Below are 23,336 nucleotides of genomic sequence, written 5' to 3'. Positions count from 1 at the left end.
GTATGTGCAGTTAGTTGGGGGTAACACCACCATTGCTGGGAAGGCTTGATGTGGTTAGGGTTCTGGATGAATTGGTGGAAAGCGGGGAAGAGAAGGACGAACCCAGGGCCAAGGATTCCTCAGTGTGGGCATCTGCAGGTTCAGGTGGGTAGAAGAACAGACAGGTTAAAGCAGGTTGGATCACAGGTGACACAGTGAGGAAGCGCTCACGGGAGCGGCTCCCAAGCATGAATCCTCAAAATGAGTGTTGAAATGGGAATGAGATGAATCTGGGGACTTCACTCCTCCTGCAGTCAGTCTTGAGTCATTAAGTGGACTCTGGCTGATGTAGAAAGGGGATGGGTGAAGGCAGTCTAATAAGGTGCCTCCAAGCATGTTTGAATCCCAGTCTGTCTCAGGCTGAGTGATCTTGGTAAATTATTTAAACTTTAGGCTTCCATTTCCTCATCTGTAAAGTGGGGATGACAACAACAGTTGACAACCTGCCTCCTGGGATGTTATGAGGATTAAATAACTTGATGACTGTCACATGCTCAGCATTGTACCCAGTACCTAAGCACCTCCGTGCTCAGTATCAGGCAGTGATGATTATTATTGAACTGCAGGGGTCTAGGGCTACCACTTTTGGTTTATTAGCCCCTCAAGGGAGGGATCTATGGTTTTACCTTTAGTACTCATTAAATTTTTTAGTTCACTATCACGACTGTTTATAAAATAACATTCAGCCATTTTGTAACATGGCTTCTGCTTCCAGTGATGACTAATACCTGATAGCAAGCAACCTCTCTGTGGACCTAGAACCAACTCTTCTAGGTTTTTTTTTGCACCAGAAAAAGAGACAGCTGAGCCACAGCAACACAGTTGAGCTGTCATGTGAGTCATCCCTGCTCCCATTGCATATCCTTAGATTACTCCCCGAACCTCCCCGAACCTCAGATCCCAATAAAAGAGCCATCATAGAAAGAAAGAAGAAAGGAATATGAAAGCAGAAGTAGAGAACTGTCTGCCTGGAGGGTTGGAAGGCATTTCTGAAGGCTCTCCAGACCAAGCACCCCACAGTCAATTAAGTAACAGTGAAGTCAAGAAGGGGACAGAGAGAAGTGATGGGAGGAAGGAAAGGAGCCCTCCAAGGAAAGGTAGGTTACAGATTCTAAGGGGCTTCAACAGAAGCTTTGCTTCTAATTCCAGTGTTAACAACTGATCTATGCTATGTTAGACAGGCTGAAATTCTTGGGGAGTTGACAGGAGGTCTCTTCCCAGATCCTGAGGCCTCTGGCTGAGACTATCTTTTGCAAAGAGGCACCTGTAGATATTCTCATCAGATAACTAGGTTAAATTATAATAGACTTTTTTTCAACCCTAATTACTCTTTTCTACCTAGCTTTTGTAGTACTCATGTACAATATGTTACCACTTTCTTTCTCTGCCATCCCTTTTCTTTTTAAATGTTGTTTCTCTACTTCTCTCTTTCATTCAAAGTATAAACTTTTTTTTTTTAGAAAAGTCCCTTCGTTTCCTTATTTTCTCTCCCTCTGCCTCTCCAACTCTCTATCTGCTGTCCTTTGCCCTTCTGTTTTCTGATTATTTATTTCGTTTTCTGTTTTACTTGCCATTTATCTTGCTCTAACACTGCATATGAGCCTCTACTCATATCCAGGTCTACATCTTCAGCCCAAGAGAATACCATCTCTTCACAGGGAGGAAAAACTAGAAAAAACCCTGAGCTCTGGTTCTGACCCTTCTCTTATTGTGTGGCTCTGTTATTCCTTACTTCTTTTAATTCTTACTCTCAGCACTGAAAAGAGAGAATGACCCAGGATACTACTCAGTAATGCACTCTACCAATCACCTTTCAACTAAAGGCTTAGAAGGCACAGCTTCACTATTTAAGGTGCAAGATGTTCCAGGCTGATATTATGGCACTGATATTATGCTCTTATTACAGGACTAAGTAATCTGGCTGAAGTCCAGCCTCTGCCACCCTCTACTGCCCACAGGCATTGAGATACTTTGTGATTCTGGGATTCACTTTGGAATTATAGAGATTTTGGCAGAAAGTTTCTTCAAAGTCAGTGCAGTCCATCTGGCCGCCTGACATCTACGTCCCTGAATCCAGTGAAGGGAAACTCACTACTTCCCAAGTCAGCCTAATCCATTCCACGACCAAATAAGAAAGCTAGGTTTTCAAAGAAAACATTCGTATATTTTGTCGTGGTGGTTGTTTGCTTTGCAAATTCTCCTTCCATGAATTATAGTTATTCATAACTTTCAACAGCCATAGGTCATTGCACTCCTATCAAGGTTTTTGCAAGACATTTGAATTACAGATGTGGAGGTAAAAATGTGTTTGTAGTGCATGGATCCATCCTCATCAGCCTTATCATCTAGTATAATAATAATTGCTAATACCTCTATAGAATTACTGGGTGCCAGGCATTTTCTTAGCATTTTGCATATATTAAATTGAGTAAATGTAATTTCTCTAAACACCGTTTCCTATTTGCTTCCCTACAGGGGCCCAGAATTTGATGGCATATCCACAAAAGAAGGAATCTAGATGTCATCTAGTCCAATCCTCAACTTTCCCCACAAGTCCCAGAGAGGGTGGGTGCCTTACCTTAGGTCACACAGCTATTAGTGGTAGAGTGGGATCTCAAGCATCTGAATAACAACAAGCTCACTGTTCATAGCCAGGATCAAGAAAGGTATTGTAGGAACCTGAGACTCTCTTTCATAAGAATCTGCCTTGTTTTGTTCTACATATGGCTAATACTCTGCCGCAAGGTGCCAAAATCACCTTTCCTACCTTGTGATCTTTTAAAGTAAGTCCTTCTTTGAATTTACTTTAAGGCACTTGTATCATCTCTCCTTCCATTTCCCAGTGTTTTTAAAAACTTTTCTAATATAGCCAAGTGGATTTCTTTCCACGTCAGTGAGATTTCTGGATCAGGAACAAAATCATTTCAACCTGTCTGCCATTAACTTTCCCATCAGAACAACTGACAAACACAGTTCAGTTGACCTATTCAAGATCTGTAGGATCTTTCTCCTATGTGGCTTATGGTGAAGGGTGAGCAGGTGTGAGGAGAGAAGAACCCTGGGTAGAACATGGAGATGTGTGGCATCTTAGCTGGCTGCATGTTGAACAGAGCACCTCTCTGGCAGCAGAGAAGGGAGCTGGATCACTGGCTGTTTGCTTCCATGGACGTTCACCTGAATTCTGCTCTTGGGACAGAACTGAAAACTCCTGCCCAAATCTGGTTGTGTACATTTCTTTCCAAGACCCTATCTACATTTGCAACCAGGTCTGGCAACATCAGTAGAGAGGAAAGACTTTTGTCCTCTCAGAACATGGGAATATTCTATGTCAGCAGCCACTTTTTTCAATGTTGGGTGCATCAGTGTCTGGGTTGCATAGAATATTTTAAAATCATATTTGCTTTCAAGCAATGACAGCTTTATAAACAGAATGGACATGAACAGATGAGTCTAATTCAGTTATAACTAAAGCTAAGGCAATTCCAAAACTACTTTATTGTATAAAATATTGTTCAGAATTTGTGTATTGGGTTTGAGCTTCTTTTATTTTTAATACAGATTTTATTATAGCTATATTCGTTGGGGAAAAAATACCAAAGAGAGATTGGTTGATTTTTAGTCAGGGTTCTGGTAAAAGTGTGTTTTCCCTAATTGTCTGAACTTTTCTCCACTTCCATAACTAGAAAGATGGGATCTGTATGGATTTTAGGGCCACGGACATCTGCGGCTCAATCTTCATTCTACCACTTAAAATTGTGGGAGCTTGTGTATGTGACAACTCTCTGAGTCTCCACTTCCTTCAATGTGACTGATAGCACTTATCTCAGAAGCCATTGTGGGTTTCAAACAAGGTATTTGAAAAGCACATGGAATAAGTTTGCATAATGTTAGGTATATAGACACTCAGTAAATGTTAGCTTCCAGTTTCCTTCTCTCACTCTTCACTCTGTGTGTGTGTGTGTGTGTGTGTGTGTGTGCATGTGTGTGTGTGTTTGGTGAAAAAAGGAGGAAGATTTGATGAGTATGAATTGGACGACTGGTCCAGAAATAAAGGATCAGTATACAATCAAACAAACACACAAAAAATCAAACACAAAACAGAAAGGAACAGAGGTGAGAAATGGAAAAAAGAAGTTTAGAAGAACGCTATCAACAATAAATATTTACTAAGAACTTCCTATTTATATGTTTAGGTCCTCCAATGTATGGGACTCAAGGATATTCTTGTCCTCAAAGAGCCTAGACACTTTTTTTTTTTTGCGGTACGGCATGTGGGATCTTCCCGGACCGGGGCACGAACCCATGTCCCCTGCATCGGCAGGCGGACTCTCAACCACTGCACCACCAGGGAAGCCCAGAGCCTAGACACTTTTGAGGAGACAAGATTTATTCATTTGTAAAAGAGATAATTAAAATGCAAAGGAGTTGTTACTCTTGGAGTTGAGAGGAGAAAGCAACCTCTGTATTTATGGTATCTTTCAGTCGTGCTATGGGAGACAAGGGAAGACGAGAAAATCTTGAAATGCCCAGCCATTTGAGTCTGATGACAAAAGCTGGGAATATTCTTACAAAGGGAGACCATTGGTTTTGTGAAAACTGCAGTGGTGAAAATGATCGTGGTATTCTTTATAACAACAGAAAATCCCCAAACAAACCTAAATGGGGCCTGGTAGTCTCACAGCCTTTATGCTAAGGGGCAGGGGGTGGATGGACAGGTTGAAGACGTCCAGTGCATACTCCTGGTTTCCTTATTCAGCCTGAGAGACGCTGATACCCCTTGTTGAGTTACTTATCTAGATTCTCTTTAAGCTCCGTCTCTTTCTTTCCCCAGCAGATCCCTGGAGAGATGCCCTTTCAACCTCCATCTCTACTAAATGCCTTTTGGATCCCAGCAGTGGAGCCCATTGGGTGGCTGGATTGACTCAGAGCAAACTATTACTGAGGCCTGTTAGCATTGGTGAAAAGAATTCTAGCCAAATCCTCCAGGTTAGAAGAGAAATGACAGCTCCTCCCAGAAGTATTCCCGTGACAAAACACAGCAACCACCCTACAAAGGGTTAATCCTCCCCCTCCCCTGCCCCCCAACTTGCTGCCAGAGATCAGCTAATCTGATAATTATGGCAACAAACACAGTTTAGACAAACAAGACCTGACCCTGAGGGTTTGGAATGAAAACATTTACTCTCTCCCTCCCCAGAGAGACTGTGCCTGGAGCATACACACAGAGAGACACTGGGAAAATACCCTTGTGCGGGAGCTACAGGGTGAAAACATCTGTGTTCCTGAGCTGCTTAAGGAGATAAAGTTAATGGGGAGAAGGAAGGGGGTGGGGGAGGTGGGAGGAGTGGGGAATGGTACAGTCGGAGGGTGTGCATGTTTGGAGCAGATGGAAAATGTACCCAGAACTGGAGATGTAAGCCAATTGTAATTGATTTTACAACAGAGGCAGAGTGAGAGGAGAGGTACAGAGGAGTCTCAATGAGGCAGAATTCCAGTGAAGAACCTGGACTGTGGCTAGAGGAGGAGAAACATCTTAAACCCCCAAAGTAGGACTTATTCCTGAGAGCTGGAAGGGAAGATTATTCCAAGTAGTCCACGATTCTAAGTGAATTTTAATATCTGCCTGCCTGGCAATGAGGCTCACAATCTAACTTGGCTGGTCATCCTTCTCTCACCCCTAGTTTTGCTTCTAAACTGAGCAACATGGGACTTCCCTGGTGGCGCAGTGGTTAAGAATCTGCCTGCCAATGCAAGGGATACGGGTTTGAACCCTGATCAGGGAAGATCCCACATGCCGTTGAGCAACTAAGCCCGTGCACCACAACTACTGAGCCTGGGCTCTAGAGCCCACGTGCCACAACTACTGAAGCTCACGAGCCTAGAGCCCGTGCTCCGCAACAAGAGAAGCCACCACAATGAGAAGCCCGCGCACCGCAACGAAGAGTAGCCCCCGCTCGCAGCAACTAGAGAAAGTCCACATACAGCAACGAAGACCCAACGCAGCCAAAAATCAATCAATCAATCAATCAGTCAAATCAACTAACTAAGCAACATGGCCTTTCCCCCTTGCTGTCTGCCTCAAAACTTGTCAAGCTACTTTTCCCCTTTCTGCATCTAAAACGCTGCTTCCTAGAAGAAAACTTTCTGGGTTGCTTAAACTGGAGATTCTGACCTTGGCTTGCTTTAACTTGGAATTCCAACAGTTTCTCCTTTCCAACTACCTTCAAGTTTTGCCCCACGTAGCCATGAGCCTAATGTCATCCTAGAGCCAAATGTCATTTCTTTTTTGCACATGGCTGGTGGTATATCAGCTGGTAAACACTCCTTGCCCCTTAAAATTCTCCAAAGGATCTCTAGGCATCCAAATCCTTGGGGATTTGCAGACCATATATATGGATTACCCCAAGCTAAGAGGAGCAACTACTATGATTGATGATAGGATCAAGGTTTAAAATGAATTCCATAAGGTGAAAGATGGTCTAAAATCAATAAGAGAGGATGTGCCAGGAATGTGAAGCACTGCATTTAGGTCCAATAATCAATTTACGAGCATAGGACGGAAAGACCTACAAAACAAGTTTACATAAAAACAAAATAAAAAAAACATTATTTTGGACAACAACTGGTTCAATATGAGATAAAAATGAACCTATCTGCTTAAAGAGTGAATACAATCATGGTAGGTGTTAATAAAAGTATTGTGATCACATTAACATTTTACTGTATTCTTAGCAAGGGAAGGGTAGAACTGAACAAATCTTTTTTTTTTTTAAGTCTAACTGTCGGCTGACCAAGCAGAGTCCAGGAGGCTATGCAGATCAATTTTCCTTTGTTTGTGCTTTAATTTAATTTCAGATTCAAGTGACCTATTGCAATCTACACAGGGTCCACCTTGGCAATCATCATACCTTGTTCAGCTGGTTCCACTTGCCCCTGTGTTTTGAATCCCATGCGGGCCCATTTACTTGTTCCTCTGCCAGTCTGTTGGAGAATCGGAGATTCCTCTACTCCTCAAGGAAAGACACTTCTTTCCAAATAGTCCAGTCTTCTCACTGCTCTTCACACACCCCATGGTTGTTTGTTAATTTGTTCATTCATTCATAAATCCATTGACCATCCACTACGTGCCAGGCACTGTACCAGGAACTGGGATTCAACAGTGATAAGAAACGGTCCTTGCTTTCATCAAGCTTATGTTCTCAGGGGGGTAAGCAGATCCTAAACAAAAACTAAGAAAATTTCAGATAATAAAAAGGTATGAAAATTTACCCTGTACTTGAAACGCCTTCCAACTTCTGCCTAAAATTCTCCAAAAGTTACCTCCTGCTTTCTAACTCAGCTCAAGTTCCACCTTCCCCTTGGAGGGGCAGAGAACTCCTCCAGCTTTCTCCTCCCTGAACTTTTGGTGCCCAAGGGCTTGTAACACATAATTAATACTCAACTGCTCTCCAATTGTTTCCCTTACACTAATTTTGCCTCCCAGTAGACTGTAGGAGCCAGTGAACTCTTTGAAGTTATAGGCTATGCCTTCAGTTTAAACATATTCAGTCAATCTTTATCTATGATACTGTTAAAAAGGAAATGAGAAGCACAGTTTAAACATAACTTGAGGCTTTTAAGCTGATTCCCAGATAACAAGAGAACTTCTTCCAGCGTCTCCAAAATCCTCTAGAATAAGAATGTAAAGTCGGGATGGTAGTTTGTTTATTTGCTGAACACACCTCCTCCAAAGAGTCCTAGATTTTGTAAGGAGATCTTTAAAGCAACAAACATACCTTGAACTGAGTATTAGTGAGATTAGAGGGAACAGCAGGAGGGAAACAGCCAACAAGCTCAAAAAGGGAAGAAAGTTAAGCACAAACAATGGCAAATTCAGAAAAATGTTCGGTCCAAAATTGAGCCCAAACAACATTTTTTGGGCCCCTCACACTCTGCAGAAGCAAAGCGTCCTGAAAACAAAACAAAACAAACCTAGAAACAATACAAATGGCCATCAATAGAGGATTTGATTAAAGCAATAATGGCACCTTCATAATGTGGACTGGTATGCGGTAAGAATGAAGTAGTAAATCTACATACACTGATGTGAAGAGATGGCCACTTTGTAGTTTAAACAGCAAGTCTCAGAACAATACAGATAATATGATCCCTTTCATTAAAAAACTTACTTATATATGTGTAGAAAATGCATTTAAGGATATATACTAAATTGTTAACAATGGTATTTCTGGGAATGGGTTATAGGCAATGGGGTTGGGGAGACAGGGGGATTTAATAATTTATTTTTACTTTATAACTTCTGAACTGTTGTATATCCTGCACTTAATTATGGATACCCAGAGTGGTTCCTGGATTTGTACGTGCCCCTTGTGCCACATGGAAGGACTTCTGAAGAGAAATCCTAAGCGTCTGCCAATGAACTGTGCATGGCTATGTCCTAGGGGGCATTCTTAGGTAGAAGGAGAGCATGTCCCAGCCAAAGATTTGCCAGGGCACACAAGGAGAGCCATAAGGAGGCCGCTACAAGCATGTTTCATGAGTTTGCTTCCTTAATGCAACTCAAGGATGCACTGAACAAATTCCATTACAAATTTGTTGTTATATAAATGAACCCCTGGAAAAACGTATAAATAAAACTTTTACATCACCAGGCAGTAAGGGAAAACAATATTTAAGACGTTGAGAGAATGTGGCTTTGGGATGATAGAGACATTTTGAATTCTAAGTTTGCCACTTACTAGCTTTGTGAACATGGGCAAATTATATTACCTCTCATTGTTTTCCTCCTCCTTCCTGTGAATCTTTTTTGGGGGAGCCTCCTCCTTCTCTTTCCAGCCCTGAAATGCTGGTGTTCCTAAAGCTGCTGTCCAAGGCCCTCTTCTCCTTTCCTTGGGTGATATTATCTTCCTGTGGCTTTAGTGGCCACTGCGTGCCTGTGACATACAAGTCAACGGATCAGGCCAAATCTCTCTCCTTAGCTCCATGCTCTGCCTGATACCTTCTAAGGGAATCCCATTTCCTGCATGCTAAAACCCTTTAACATGCTTTACATGGTCCTTCAAAATCTGGGGCTAGGTTACCTTTCTAATCTCATTGCTCACACATTCTCTCTTCCCTCTCTGCTCCAATCAGACCAAGCCATTTTTCATTTCTTCCACTAACCATGTCCTGTGGTCCTTAAACTCTGGGCTTTTAGAACTCTTTGGTCCTCCTGCTCTAGCCTACGTGTCCAGCACCCACCCATCCCGGCAGTTTCCCAGTATTGCACTCCTCACACTGCATTGAATGACTTGTTTACACATTTGGATCATCCACCAGATCAGAAGCCCCAGAAAGCCAGGGTATTTATCTTGTTTGTCACTGTATACTTAGAACATAACCCCCAGTACTGGCACTTGACAATCTAATTATAGACATTTGTTAAATAAAGCCCTATCATTATAACATGAGCGAGGTGATATAATCTTTAAGAATTGGGCTCTGGGTTCAAACTTTAGGTCTACCGCTTAACAGCTGTGCAACTTTTGGCAAGTAATTAACTTATCTGTTCCTCAGTTTCCTCATCTGTTACCCCATCTATTAGAATGCTTCGAGGAAATGAAGCACTAAATGAAATAACCGTTTTCATTACAAAGCAAGTGCTTAATAAATATCAGATAGTTTAACGCTTAGAAAGTGCTTAGAACAGTACCTGGCACATAGTAAGAACATAATAAATATTAGTTATTATTATCACTATAATTTTTTGTAATGATAAAAATAATCTCTAATTAGTTTTAAAAGTTTAGATTTCTGTGTATAGATTTTCTTAAACCACAGCATATTTGTGCTTAGTAAGTCAGGTAGTCTAGTAGCTTTTCCCCTCTAGGAAAGTATTTAAATACTTGAGTGGAAAGTTATTAGGGACAGTAAGAGAGCAAGGAAGGAGAACCAACTGTGTTTAGTGTTAATAGTGTTTTAGATTTCAGTTGTTGCAAAACAGTGGTTGGACTTTAATGTTTCTGTGATTGTTGCTTTTCTTCCAATGGCAGTTCTCAAACTTGGGTGTGCATCAGCATCATCTGATAGCTTGTTAAACTACTGATCAACTGCCTCTATTTCTAGGAGGTTCTGGGACAGGGCCTGGGTCCGTGGACTTTTACCAAGATCCCCTGGTGACTCTGATGCAAAATGAGGTTTAAGAACCTGTGAGCCAATAAAAAGCAATTGGTTAAAACCAACAGCCACTGTGTCCAGGTGGCAGCATCGGGCTCAGCAGGACTTTGTTGGAGTTGCCTTCTGGAAAGGGCTCTGAGAGATTGGTGTCTGGGAGATGCCTCTGTTGTGAGGGACTATTGTTATGGCCAGGAGAATCCTAAAGACAAAAGGCCTCACCTCCAACAGGAACAGCTGCTGAGGACCCACTCTGGGCTTGCTGGGGGAGGCGAAGAGGAGCTCCGCCAAGAGGTGTGCTGGAAGCACCATTAGAAGCCCTTGCTGGAGGCGCTACCCTGTAGCAGCAGTGAGAATCATCTAGATAGTTTGTTGAAATGCAGATTCCTCGGTCCTACTCCAGACCTACTGAATTGGGATATGCATTTTAAACAAGCTTCACAGATTTGTCTGAGGCATGTTAAAGTCAGAGAACCATTGACAGAAGCTTGGGCTGATTCCAGTGCGTCGCAGCCTCTGCCAGCTGGTGTGGAGAGATGTTTTTGTTTTGTTTTGTCATACCCCCCCTTCCCAGCAGTCTGCATGGAACCTAGACTGACTTCTCAGATCTTAGATGGTCACCAGCCCTCAAAGACCAGGGAGGGTGTAACCCGGAAAAGACTTTTGTAAATCAAAGAGTAACTTTCTTTGAGTTATTAGATGTTATGCCCTTTTCTGAGGACAACTAGAGTGGGCATTTGGTTTTCAGGAACTGTCTGGTTAAAATGATTTTCTTTAGAGAGAAATCTCAATTGTGGTAGGTGGGCGTTGTCTGGATTCCTCCTGTAGGGTCCTGCGAGGGAGACAGGGCTGTCCTGGTACACTTGGCTCCAGTGAGTGAGGTGTTTTGAAGGTGACATCTATTCTCCTTATCTGTCAAAGATAGATGAGCAGGGACTTGGTTGCCGCGGGGGATGTTACCGCCTTGGTTTTCCCATCAAACTCTGTCAGGCTTTGTAACTTGAAGGAATGAAAGAGGGAGTGGGAGAGGGACAGTTTCTAACGAGCTGTCAGCAGGGTCCCACCAGCCTGCCTTAGCCCAGACTTTGTTCCAATGCTATTAGGGTAAAAATCCTTGAGTTTCTCTCAGACAAAGAGAAGTGGCCTGGGGCTGAGAGGCACAGATTCATAAGCAATTTCCCTCATTATACACTTCCAGTTCTTAATCACCATTTCAAAGAGGATGAGCTATCAGAGCAGACTCTGAGAATTTTGCCCTAGACAAGACGCACAGCCCTTATACTGTAGCTTAATCAGTGTGCTTTTCTCAGCTGCTTAAAATGGGGGAGACCTGGCTCTCAGCATGGCTGAGCTGTAGGAGACCTTTTGTCCCTAGTGATTTTTAGGCCTGGGACAAGGGAGAATTTACAAAGTGCTAATGTAGAGATCTTTCCAGAAGTGGGATCTGCTCGCACGGATGAGATATCCAAGGAACCAGAGAGGTTATTAGCGACAATGCCAAGTGTAACATCGGGGGTGTGGGGGGAATGTATCTGGAAAAGTCAGACTAACACAATTCCAGTAATCCCAGAATCGAAAAGCTACAGGTTTAATAACAAAAACCTTGGTGCCCTAGCAGTTTTTGTTTGGTGCAGGAATTATAGATTTATTTTTTGTTAGCCACTCTGCTATTTATTATAAAATTATGCATTTAAGATTATAATATTAAAATAATAATTAGCTTAAATAGTCTGTAATCCAGGATTACAGATGGTATGACAACCAATAGCCCTGGAATGCACTTGGAATAGTTACACGAGTAGTGCATGGATACATTCTCGTAAAATATTTAGAAGTTTACACAGCAAAAAGTCCCTTTCCCTCCCATTCCTCTTCCCAGAGGTAACCACTGTCAACAGTTCAGTAAGTATATTTCAGTCATCTTTCTGAACATTTACATACACATGTATGTATATATGCACACTCATCTTTTCGCATGAGATCATATATATTGCTATGTAACTGAAAAAAAACCTGAATAGTACATATATCTTGGAGATATTTTCATAGCAGTACATATGAGTCTTCCTCATTCATTTCCACATTAGCACAGTACTGCATTATCGGGATGTGCCCTACTTAGGGAATCACTCACTAACTGGTAGACATTAAAATTGTTTCCAATATGTTTGCTATTACTAACTTTTAAAAATGATGTATACCCATGCTGCACTGCTGACCCACTGATTCAGAATCTTTGCGAGTAGGGCTTAGGCTTTGGATTTTTTCAGAAAAAAACTGGAAAATTCTAATGTGAGGCAAGGATTGAGAATCATGATCTACACATTAAACAAAATAAAACAGAACTCTAGAGCATTTTAAGATAGTACAATCAATTATTATGGAAGCAATCAGAGACAGTCAAATAGTCACTGATTAATTTTTAATCATTTACTCTGAAAACACCTTGAGTAGATCAAGTTATCCAAGTGAAAATAAATATGATATTTAATAGCTGCATGGCATTTTTATCTTTGGGAATGCTTTCCTTTTTTAATCTCAGCATCTTCAATTCAAAGCTGTGAGCAAGGTGGGCCAGGAATGACCTTGTCTATTTTACAGTCCTGGAAGCTGATGGGGGTAAAATGATGCTTCTCAATTTTAATATGCTTAGGAAAAATCTGGGAATCTTCTTAAAATGCAGATTCCAACTTAATAGGTCAGGGGTGGGCCTGAGATTTTGTATTTCTAACCAGCATGAAGGTGACTCTGATGCTGTTGATCTGAGGACCACACTCATTAGTAAGCACCTGGATTAAAGGTAGTGAGCTAAATACAATGGAGAACTCAATTCAATAGAAGAAACTGGGTGTCATTGAAATGATGGACACTTAGCATGACGAAGAAAGGAGTTAAAGGAGAAGGGAATATAGGGTGGAGAAGGATGGACAGCAAAGAAGCTCTTCCTCTACATCAGCTAAACAAGGATGCCTTTCATCTTGGAATCCCATGCCCTAAACAGGGGCACATCCTGAATATGGCACTAAAAGCATTCCAAGCCTATTGGCTGTCATACCATCTGTAATCCTGGAGCTTGCCCAATACTATTTCTTGTCTCTGTAACTTTCCCTTCTGGGGGATCCTGATGGTAGCCCATGGGTCCTGTAGTGCTCATCCCACCGCCTTTCACCTTGTTTACAACCCATTCCTTCCTGGGGGAACCAGAGGCTCCAATTCTGAACTTGACTTGTCTCTGCACACCATTTACTCTCTTGGTTCAGTGGTCTTCCAGAGGAGACTTTGCAGCCCAGCGCTGGCTGTTATCTCCGTCAGACATGGAGGAGACACCATAAGTCTCTTGGCGATATCCACTCACCAACTATGACAGTTCCATCTTCTTTGGGCAGTCCCTGTCATCAGTTTTCCTCTCACTCTTTAGAGATTCCTGTCCTGTGTAGGATAAGAATAATAAACATATAAGTACACGTTTCTGATTCTCCCTTCTCTTGATATCTGTTTTTATTTAATTAATAAAGATCTATGTGATTCAGAATAAATTTTTTACTAGTTTTACATTTCTCAACTGAGTCATAAAGATAAAGATACTTGTACCTTACTAATAGAAACTAGATTTTTTAAAATGCTGTTTTTGCGTTTTTATCATTTGGAACAAAAGAGCTAGAAGCACTAATAAGATAATAAAGGTATTATTTTAATGGGCCATTTTCTCTTGAAAACATTGGCTTCCAAAACAGATTCCAGAAATTTAAGATTAATATGTGCAAGCTGTAGGGTCTAAGAGGTGCTGCTGGGGTGGGAATTAGAAGGGGAATGCTATCCACGCTGGAGGGAACATTCTGAGGGGAAAGAACTGGCCTCAACTAGATGAATTCCCCTTATTAATATGCTTTCACATTCCTTTTCCATGAAAGGACAAACAGCACTCACCATGGCTGTAATTTTAGCAATTTTATCTGTGCACTGCTTTTATTGTCTGTCTCCCCCATTAGATTAGAGAATTCGTGAGGACAGGGACTTTGTCTTTTTGTTCACCATGTTATCTTTTTCTTTTTTGGCCACACCGTGCGGCTGTGGATCTCAGTTCCCTGACCAGGGATTGAACCCAGGCCATGTCAGTGAAAGTTCCGAGTCCTAACCACTGGACCACCAGGGAAGTCCCTCACCATGTTATCTTTAGCACCCAGTGCTATGCCTGACACATAGTAGATGGTCAATAAATATTGATAAAATGAATGAAGTGAATGGAAAAAATCATGAAGAAAATTATGAAGAAAAAGAAACAGTGGTATTATGTTACGAGATGGAGTTTTAATGTAACTAAGGTTAAAACTATAATTAAAAGTAAAAAATAAAAGGCTCTCAAGACTACAAAGCTGATAAATGGAATATTGACTGCCATATCAGTAAAGAAAAGATGTCACAGTCATCAGCAATTGCAGCCACAGCCAGTGGTGAGCTGGTGAGCCCTGAGGGAACTCTGGAAGGAAAAGTGTACCTGCCATCTAGCAGCCATTAGGCTGCAGCTGCTCCCTACGGTGAGCCCTGAGGAAACTCAGGATGAGAGAACACAGGATACTGGCCCCAGTTAGCTGAAGTACATATCAAAGGAATGATTTCAGTGAGCCCAGACTCTTGCATCTTCCCATACATAGAAAAGCAATAAATTCCTTAACTTGAGATTTCTAGTTTTCTTTAATTAACAGTAATCATTTGTTCCTACTACCTACCCTTTGTCGCAAAACTCCTATATATCCTAGCTCCCCCCTCACCTCCTCAGAGCAGTTCTCTCAGGGTTATTTGACATGCTGCCTCCTGGGCTTGAAGCCCTAAAAATTCCCACCAAATAAAACATTACTCTCAACTTTTAGGTTGTGAATATTTTTTCAGTCGACAAAGCTTAGCTACGGAAGAAGGATTCCTGATTGGAAAAGTTGGAGACCCATTGCTTTAGTCATGTGGAAGATTAAAACTCACACCTTATCCCTTTAAATAATTTTGACATTGTTAGGTCATTTTTCTTTGTAAGCCCTATGCCTCTTCCATTTCTAGAGCAGGATGTTTCTCTGTTCCGAACTTGGAACTCTTGTATGGAAATTAATATGATGTCAGAAAGCAAATACAGTGACTCCACCACAGAACAAGGACCTCCTGTGGTCTTTTTAAACTCAAGTAATGAACCAGTAATACATTTTAAATGTTTTTTAAAATATGCTCTACCTTAAGGAGAAGTTGTGGGATTAAATTTTGGTATGCATTAATATAAAATATTCTGAAGTCCTTGGAATAAAAGCACAATATAATATCTAAAACCAGAACATCTCATGCATTCTTTCACTCAATAAACTTTTATGACACCAGAGGCCATATGGCACAGTGGAGCAGGGACCCTGAAGATAGGCTGTCTAAATTCATATCCCAACCATTTTATGGTTGTGCCATTTTGGGCAAATTGTTCCAGTGCTTTTTGCCTCAATTGCCTCATCTGTTAAATGGAACAATAAGACAACCTACTTCCATTGTTATTGTAATTTGAGTTAGTTTTTATTGAGCACTTAGAACAGTACCTGCCATATAGTGAGCACTATGTACATGGTTTTAAATAAACAAACTCCTGTAATGTGCCAAGCAGGTACTAAGCACCAACAGGCTTCCAGGAAATTAGTGAGCTAGTATCTACTGAACACTTGCTATGTATCAAGCACTAATCTGTAGGCAGTTTTGTATCCATTTTTACGACAACTCTGCTGGAGATATCATCCTCCTTCATTCCTTCAGCCAATATTTACTGAGTGTTCACTAGATGTCAGGAGCTGTTTTTGGTCCTGAGACACAATGTCTTGGGATTTATGTTTTAAAAAATTACTATTTTACTAACAAGTGATTTTCAAGAGCTCCCTTGATTTCCAGATCAGCTCAAAACTGTAGTGTGTCACATTAATCTTTATTAAAACATATTCTCATAACTTCTGAAGTTTTAAATTACTACATTTCTAGAGCTTTGTAGAACTATTTTCCTCCCTCTGTCTGTTCTACTTAATTACCATTATTAGAGACTATCTTAATTTTGTATTCTTGTTGTCTCTTTCAAATGTTATTTTTTCAATAAAAACTTGATTTTTTAGGTTATAAAATAACACCTTTGTTGGAAAGTATGTCATTGTTTATTTCTCTATTAAAGCAATGCTGCAATGCATAGTTGTATGTGACTGTCTCTCTTTGTAAACGTGTATAAATGTCTTTAGGATAGATTCCTAAGAGGAGAAATTGCTTGGTGAAATGGTATACACATTTTGACTGATATTGCCAAAATGCATTCTAAGAAAAGGGTTTATCGAGTGACACTCTCACCAATAGTGCATGAAAGTGCCTACCTTACCCTGCACTCTCAACGACGCTATTTTATCCATATTTATAAATATTTTTGTCAGTCTGATGGGCAAAAATGGATTAATTGGTGCGGTTTCAATTTTATAATGAGTATGATTTTTGGTCCATTTATTGGCCATTTGTATTTATTCTTTCCTGATTGATTTCTCTATATCCTTAATTCATTTTTATATCAATACAATGAAGCGCTGAGTATCTACTAGATGTGACTGATAAGCAGCCTGCAAATATTTTTTCCAAGTCACCATACTTTAATTTATGGTGTCTATCGTCAATGTTTTTCTTTACGGCTTCTGAGATTGTGTCGTGATTGGGAAAGTCTATTCCACCCCAGTACTGTTTCAAAAATCTCCACTATCTTCCCTATTTTGTTTGTAGTTTAAATATTTAAATTTCAAAAAATTGCTACAGTGATAGCAATAATGATTAAAAATAGTACTTAATTTTCAGTAATTAACAGAAGTCACATATTCTGGAAATCAAATAATAACAGAGTTTCTTTTAACGTGATAGTTTTCTTCATGTAAATGTTTAATTATATGCTAGACATAAATGACCTGTGAAAGCATTTTATAGAGGCGCCTCTCTTTTCTGGCATATATTCCCATGTTTATAGAAAATGGCTGAGAAAATGGTTAGAGAGAGACCAGGACAGAACCTCTCTGAGGGGAGTGAGAATTTAAAACAAAGTAGAAGTCTTTCGATTACCTTGTTCTACACATCCCTATCCGCAGAGTGAAAGTCCTGTATTTTTTTCCTGTTTTTGCCCAATCAACAAAGATGTGCTTTGGAAAGCAGGTGATTTGGAAGATAGTTATTAAGAATTAATTCTGGATGAAAAAGTTACAGAGATCTGTTGTATACAATGTGCATGTAGCTAAATCTACTGTACTATACACTTTAAAATGGTTAAGATGGTAAATTTTATGTTATATGTTTTTTACCATAATTAAATAAAAAGAGTTAATTCTGCATTAGAGTGTATTTTTTAATCAATTAACAAATATTTGAATGTCTATTATGTACCAAATATCTTGTTGCGGTGCAGGATACCAGGAAATATAATTGGTGGTTTCAGTTCTCAAGGAACTAAGAAGCTATCAAGTTGGAGAAAAAAGTTAAGTATGCATGAAAATGTACAATCTCAGGCAATGTAATGATACCAAATGAGGAGGAGAGACACAAATTCTTATAGGAGTTTAGAAAAAGCAGGAATCTGACTACAGTGATAGAAATATTTGTTAGGTACTTAAAGGGCTTTCAAAGCACTTTAACATATATTTTCCAAATTGACCCTTTTACCAGATCTAGGAGACATTATCTCCGTTTAACAGATGAGGAAACAAAGGCTCAGAGGTCGTAATTTTTCCAAGTTCACATGGCAGAACTGGGAACTAGACTCAGGTCTTCCAGTTCTTACTCCTAGTGGGATTTATTTAAGTTGGCACTGAAGTTTTGCTGCCAGAAAGTTTTGAGGGTTACAGCAGAATCCAAATGTGCCAGGGACACTATGGTTATGTATTAGCTAGAATTATGATTATTCTCTCCTCGCTGTCATCCTGCCAAAGAGCATCAAGTAACTTTTAATACAAAACAAGGGATTATTTTTTTCTTGCTAGTTACTGCATAGAGAAACTCAAGTCAAACTGCAATTGAATGAGGACTAACATGCAAGACTTTAATTTCACCACTGTATACACACAGCCATTTAGCCAACTGCAGTCCCATGACAGACATTCCTTACCCATCATGTCTGACATCATTCTTTAAAGTCATAATACATATGGTACAGGTCTGATCTGACCCAGGTGTGACAGAAAGGAAAACTAACACAGACAGCAGAATAAAGTCAGTGAATTCAAATTTAAAAGCAGTTATCAGGGCTAAGACTTACACACATTTTTAAAACCACATCCTGCTAGTTCAGTGGACTGACTTCTCCCCAGAAAGTGCAGAGGAGCATTAGGTCTGTTCATACAATAACCCTATCTGATTGCCTAGGGTCAAGCTACTGTTTATCTCTGTCAGACACAACCCATATCCTGAACAGAGCCCATATCCTAAAACCTGCGTTTTTCACCAATTACTTCAGGTCAATACAGGATCTGACGTTCTTTCTACATAATCACCTAAACAAGAAAAATACTCTAATTTTTTGTTTTTTAAATATTAGGTAAAAGTAAACGCACGGACACAGTGGTCAAGAGCTTTGCTTTTCATTTTCCTTCTCGTTGAGTGCTCAACGTTTTGCAAAAGAAGGGCAGTGCTGCCCTCTACTGCAGGATGTTGCAATGTTCACAGTACACTTCTACATCCACGCATCACCCCGCACTCCACCCCAGACAAGTCGGGTAGAGGAAGACAATCTATTACAAGGTTTTACACTACCCCTTTAGGAGCTGTTTAAAAGAAATGTGTTCTTGGAAAATACATTGAATTTGTTTCCTTCATTATCTCTTCATCTACCTTTCTCTTGTATCAAAGCATAGGACTTTTAGGACATGACCTAACAACAAAAAAAAGGATATTACAACTCGGGGGAAAAATGCTTAAGACATTGCTCTAGAGGTAAGAGGTTGTGTTTTGATGCATTTAGGGAGAAACGGGGCAAGGGGAGGAAACTTTCTTCTGACTTTAAGGTCTGTAGCCTTCTGGTCTTCTGTCATTTGGTGCGTTTTCATCAGCTTTTAGCTAGGGTGATCTATTTCCTTTTCTGTATTGCTCTGACTGGAGATGACAGTCACCTGGGCATGTTAAGAGAGTAGTGGAATAGGGTGTCTAAAACACTCTCTACTCTTCAGAAAAAGATAATAAAGAAATACTAAGGGCTATTATTAATATAGTTACATTTTAATTAATTATTAAATGTCTTGTTACCTTTAAACTGCTTTGAGATTTTACAGATCTCTACAAAGATTTCTTGAAGGGTTGAAGATATTAAGAATTATGTTCTGTTTTCTTTTCCATTAAAAAAAATTTCAGAGTACATGCCCTCAAGAGGCCACGGCAGACAGACTTTAAAGATAGTCTAACCATTACCTTCTAGCTACCCAGGAACTAAATTGTAATTTTCATGATAATAATTTCTACAACTGTGTTAAATGCATGTGTGTGTGTGTATCAACACCAAGAAAAAAACCTTTTTCCCCCCAATTTACAGATAAGAATACTAAAACTCAGACATATTAATTTACTCAAACTTTCAAAACTAGTAAGAGGCAAAACCAGAATTTGATTTCAGAATTTGATTGCAAGCCTAGGTATTGTTCTACTGTGCAGCTGATCAACGAACAAACTAAACAAATCTCAGAGGCACATGCTTGTAAACAACATCTGTGATGAGGACAATGATGATAGTTATACTGAGTGCTTACTGTGTCCAGTACAGTTCAAAGCATTTTAGAGTCAGTCATTTAATAACATTAAATCATTTAATCCTCACAGTAACCCCATGAGGTAGAAATATTATCTCCATGTTATAAGTAAGGAAACTGAGGCATACAGACAAAATCTAGTCCCAGAGGCCACGCTTTTAACCATTATGCTACACTGCTTCTAAGTAAAGTGCAAAAACTATATAGCACAACAATTTCTAAATGGTGCCCTGGAACTTAGTTCTATTAATAAGTAGATAAAACCCATCCATAGTTGTCAGTCCTGTTGATATATTATACAAAGGCCTCAGCAGCTTTAAAAAATGTTCTGCCCGTGTAGGTGCCTAGTTTAGAACTAACATTAGACCTTGTCCACCGCAGGCCTCACTAGACATGCCCTTCTATGAAATAGGAAACAGCAAGAGACCTTCACTTGGTCCAATCCATGTGTGCAGGTGGGGAGACAAGTCATACATAAGGGAGGGAGGAGAGAAGTGAGGGAAGAGATGCAAGGGGAAATGGTTCCACCAAGGCACAGCCAGGAAACAAGCCAGTTAAGCTGAAGGGAGTGGTTGATAAGCGATCATTTTCCTTAGCAAGAGTAAACTCAATCCAATCAGAAGCCAGCACCAGCTTAGGGGCTCTACTCTTACTTTCTTGCCCACGATTTGGTCACACGGTGACTATCAAACAGATCTCCTCTAACAGCTTTGGTTTTTTAAAATTTTTATTGGAGTATAGTTGATTTACAATGTTGTGTTAGTTTCAGTTGTACAGCAAAGGGACAGCTTTGGTTTTTAAAGAAACTTTTGTTCAATGCACAACTCAGCTTCTAAATAATATCCTACCCTTAGTGACAACATATACCCAAATATAACCATTCCAAAGCGCTTTGTGCTTAAGTACAAAGTGTGATAAACTCCTCCCTCTCTTGTTGCTAAGCATAGACCTTCTGGGTATCAGCGGCAAGATTAAGTACAATAAGCAGGTGTGGATTTGCTTAGGGGTCCATGCAGTGCCCGCTACTGCCCTGGCCTGTCTCTTATGCTATGCGGCAGTGCTGCCTAGCCCCAAAGGCTTCAGATTTCCAAGCGAGTATATTCTAAAGGAATTCATTCCCGATCAAGCTGTTGCTATGTGGTTCCTACTTCCTCCCTTCCAATTCTTTTGGGAAAAAAAAAAAAAGGCAGAAGGGAGATGGTAGGGACAGATAGTCATAATGAAGTCAGGAGCCAGGGGAATACCTGCCCCTTTTCCTTCTGATCCTTACTGCCCTTTCCCTGGACACTCACTTTACCTGGCTGCCTACTAGTCTGGGCAATGTTTGCCTCTCAAGAATCTTTTGCTTGAATTATCCATTCAGCAGGGAGGCTGTCTTGCATCCATTCTAAGTCAAAGTGTTAAAATTAGTGATGGCCTGGAAAGCATTTTGTTTACTTCAATACAGGCATTTTGCTTAGAGGGGCACACTGCAGGGCTCAAGATAGAAGGCTACTGAATTTAAAGTAATCTCCAAGAAACATATTCCCGAGGAAAAAAGTTTGAGACTTGCATCCCACATAATATGCAATCCCTTCCCCCAACACCCAGTAACTGTTTGCCCCTTTCTAAAATTCAGAACAGATAATTATGGGGACATGAAGAAAAACTGCATATGGTACTTTCTATGCCCCTGTCAGCACTGACTTGGTTATGGGGCTGCTTAGGTTGCCAATAAATATTTATTTGGACTTAGCTAAGTTGATGATGTTTAGGTAATTTAGGGTTGTTTTTCCCCCAGGGAATGACGTAAGGTGTGACCATGACATTGTTGGCCAACGCTGTGAAGATCATACTTTTAAATCAAACTTTCGTAAGGCTGGGCTATATAAACATCTCACTCAGCAGTTGCCCTTTGCCTCTGCTTATGGAAGCACCGAAAGTTCATTGTCATTTCACCTTCAGTGTTGAACTCACAATCTTAGAGGAAAGTGTTGTTAATGAAACACTGTTGACAGTTATCTTTAAAACCAGAGGCTGTTTCTGAAAAGAAGCAAATGATACAAAGGTTGGCAGGTGTTGCACAAAGTACTTTTGGCTTATGTTTGTCACTTTGAATGAGATTCATTTTGAGATTTGTCATATTATCCAATGAACAGAGGGTAAGGTATTGCTTTTTTCTGAACCAAAAGAACTGACTCCTCCTGCCACCATTTATTGAATACTTACTAAGTGCAAGAAACTAAGGGAGACTAATACAGGGTTAATATCTCTAGCCAAAGGAAGTTTACCATCTACAAGGGGTGTGCATCTGTGCAATGATGACAATAGCTAACATTTAGGGAGTGCTTACTATATGCAACTAAACACTTCATATGTATTAACTCACATAATCCCCACAACGACCCTAAGAAAAGTACTATTATCTCCACTTTATGGAGCAGGAACAGAGAGATTAAGTAACTTGCCTAGCCCTGACCAAGTTAGTAAGTGGTAGCATTAGAATCTAAACCTAGGTAGTCTGGCTCCAGAACTAGGTTCTTAACTGGGCATTTTGGTCGTTTCCCACAATTGTAATATTGCCAACAAGGGACAGAAGCACAGGAAAGAGAGAGGGATTTTAACCAGAGTGCGGGTTAAGGCAAAGCTTTAGGGAGGAGGCATTTGCTCTGGATCTTGAAGGTCAACAGATGGAGAGAGGGGCTGGGGAGGAAGGAATAGCCTGACTAAAAGAAGAGACAGTCTGAATACCAGCCAGCTGACGACAGCAAGATCTGGTTGAGTGCCTGCGTGGGAGAAAAGCTGGAGGAGGAGGCCGCGCCTAGATTCGTAAGGTCCGTGAGGACCAAGCTCTCTCGGTAAGGACAGGGGAGCAAAAGCTTCAAACTGTAAGAGCGGCAGAAAGGAATTCCTGGACACTTTCTCTTTTAGTAGGATGACCCCCCTGTCTGAAACCAACGCAGGTGGCCCACCCACATTTCTCTCAGGGGGAAACAGCCGGCCGAGATGGTCAAGGTCGTCCGCGCGGGCTCCGGAGCTGCGCGTCCTGGCCGAGGACTCACTACCAGTGCGCAGAGGCGGATTTGGCTGCCAGCCCGAGCCGGGCCAGACTGGGTCAGGAACGTGCGCACTCCCGGGCCTGGCAGGGAGAACACCAGCTCCACGGGTACCGGAAGAGCGGTCCTCCAGCTACCTGCCGCCAGCCACCTCGCGCCAGCTTGTCTCCGGGCGCCTGAAGGTCGAGAAAACTGCCTTCCGCGTACGCCGCTCGTCTCCTCCCCTCAGCGACCCAAGGAACAACGGCTTCAGCGATAGGAGCACGCTCTGCCAATCAACTCTATCCCCGCCCCGTCCCAGCCGGCGTACGTTGCATTGGTTGCATCAATACCGGCCTACGATAAGATT

General features: G+C 40.9%; 1 long non-coding RNA gene across 1 annotated transcript in view; it reads right to left on the bottom strand.

Moving 5' to 3' along the window:
• The window catches only part of LOC112392921 (uncharacterized), a 35,027-nt gene extending 11,875 nt beyond the window's left edge, over nt 1-23,152 (bottom strand). Inside the window, exons 1-3 of the long non-coding RNA XR_003001787.1 lie at nt 22,908-23,152; nt 13,547-13,620; nt 6,948-7,268 (exon numbers count right to left, since the gene is read on the bottom strand). This is a non-coding gene — a long non-coding RNA (uncharacterized LOC112392921). The remainder of the gene's footprint in view (nt 1-6,947; nt 7,269-13,546; nt 13,621-22,907) is intronic.
• Between the last annotated feature and the right edge of the window lie 184 nt (nt 23,153-23,336).

This window comes from Neophocaena asiaeorientalis, unplaced genomic scaffold (assembly GCF_003031525.2).
Source record: "Neophocaena asiaeorientalis asiaeorientalis breed wild unplaced genomic scaffold, Neophocaena_asiaeorientalis_V1.1 scaffold240, whole genome shotgun sequence".
NCBI classification, from domain to species: Eukaryota; Metazoa; Chordata; class Mammalia; order Artiodactyla; family Phocoenidae; genus Neophocaena; species Neophocaena asiaeorientalis.
This window is presented reverse-complemented; position numbering and strand designations above follow the sequence as displayed.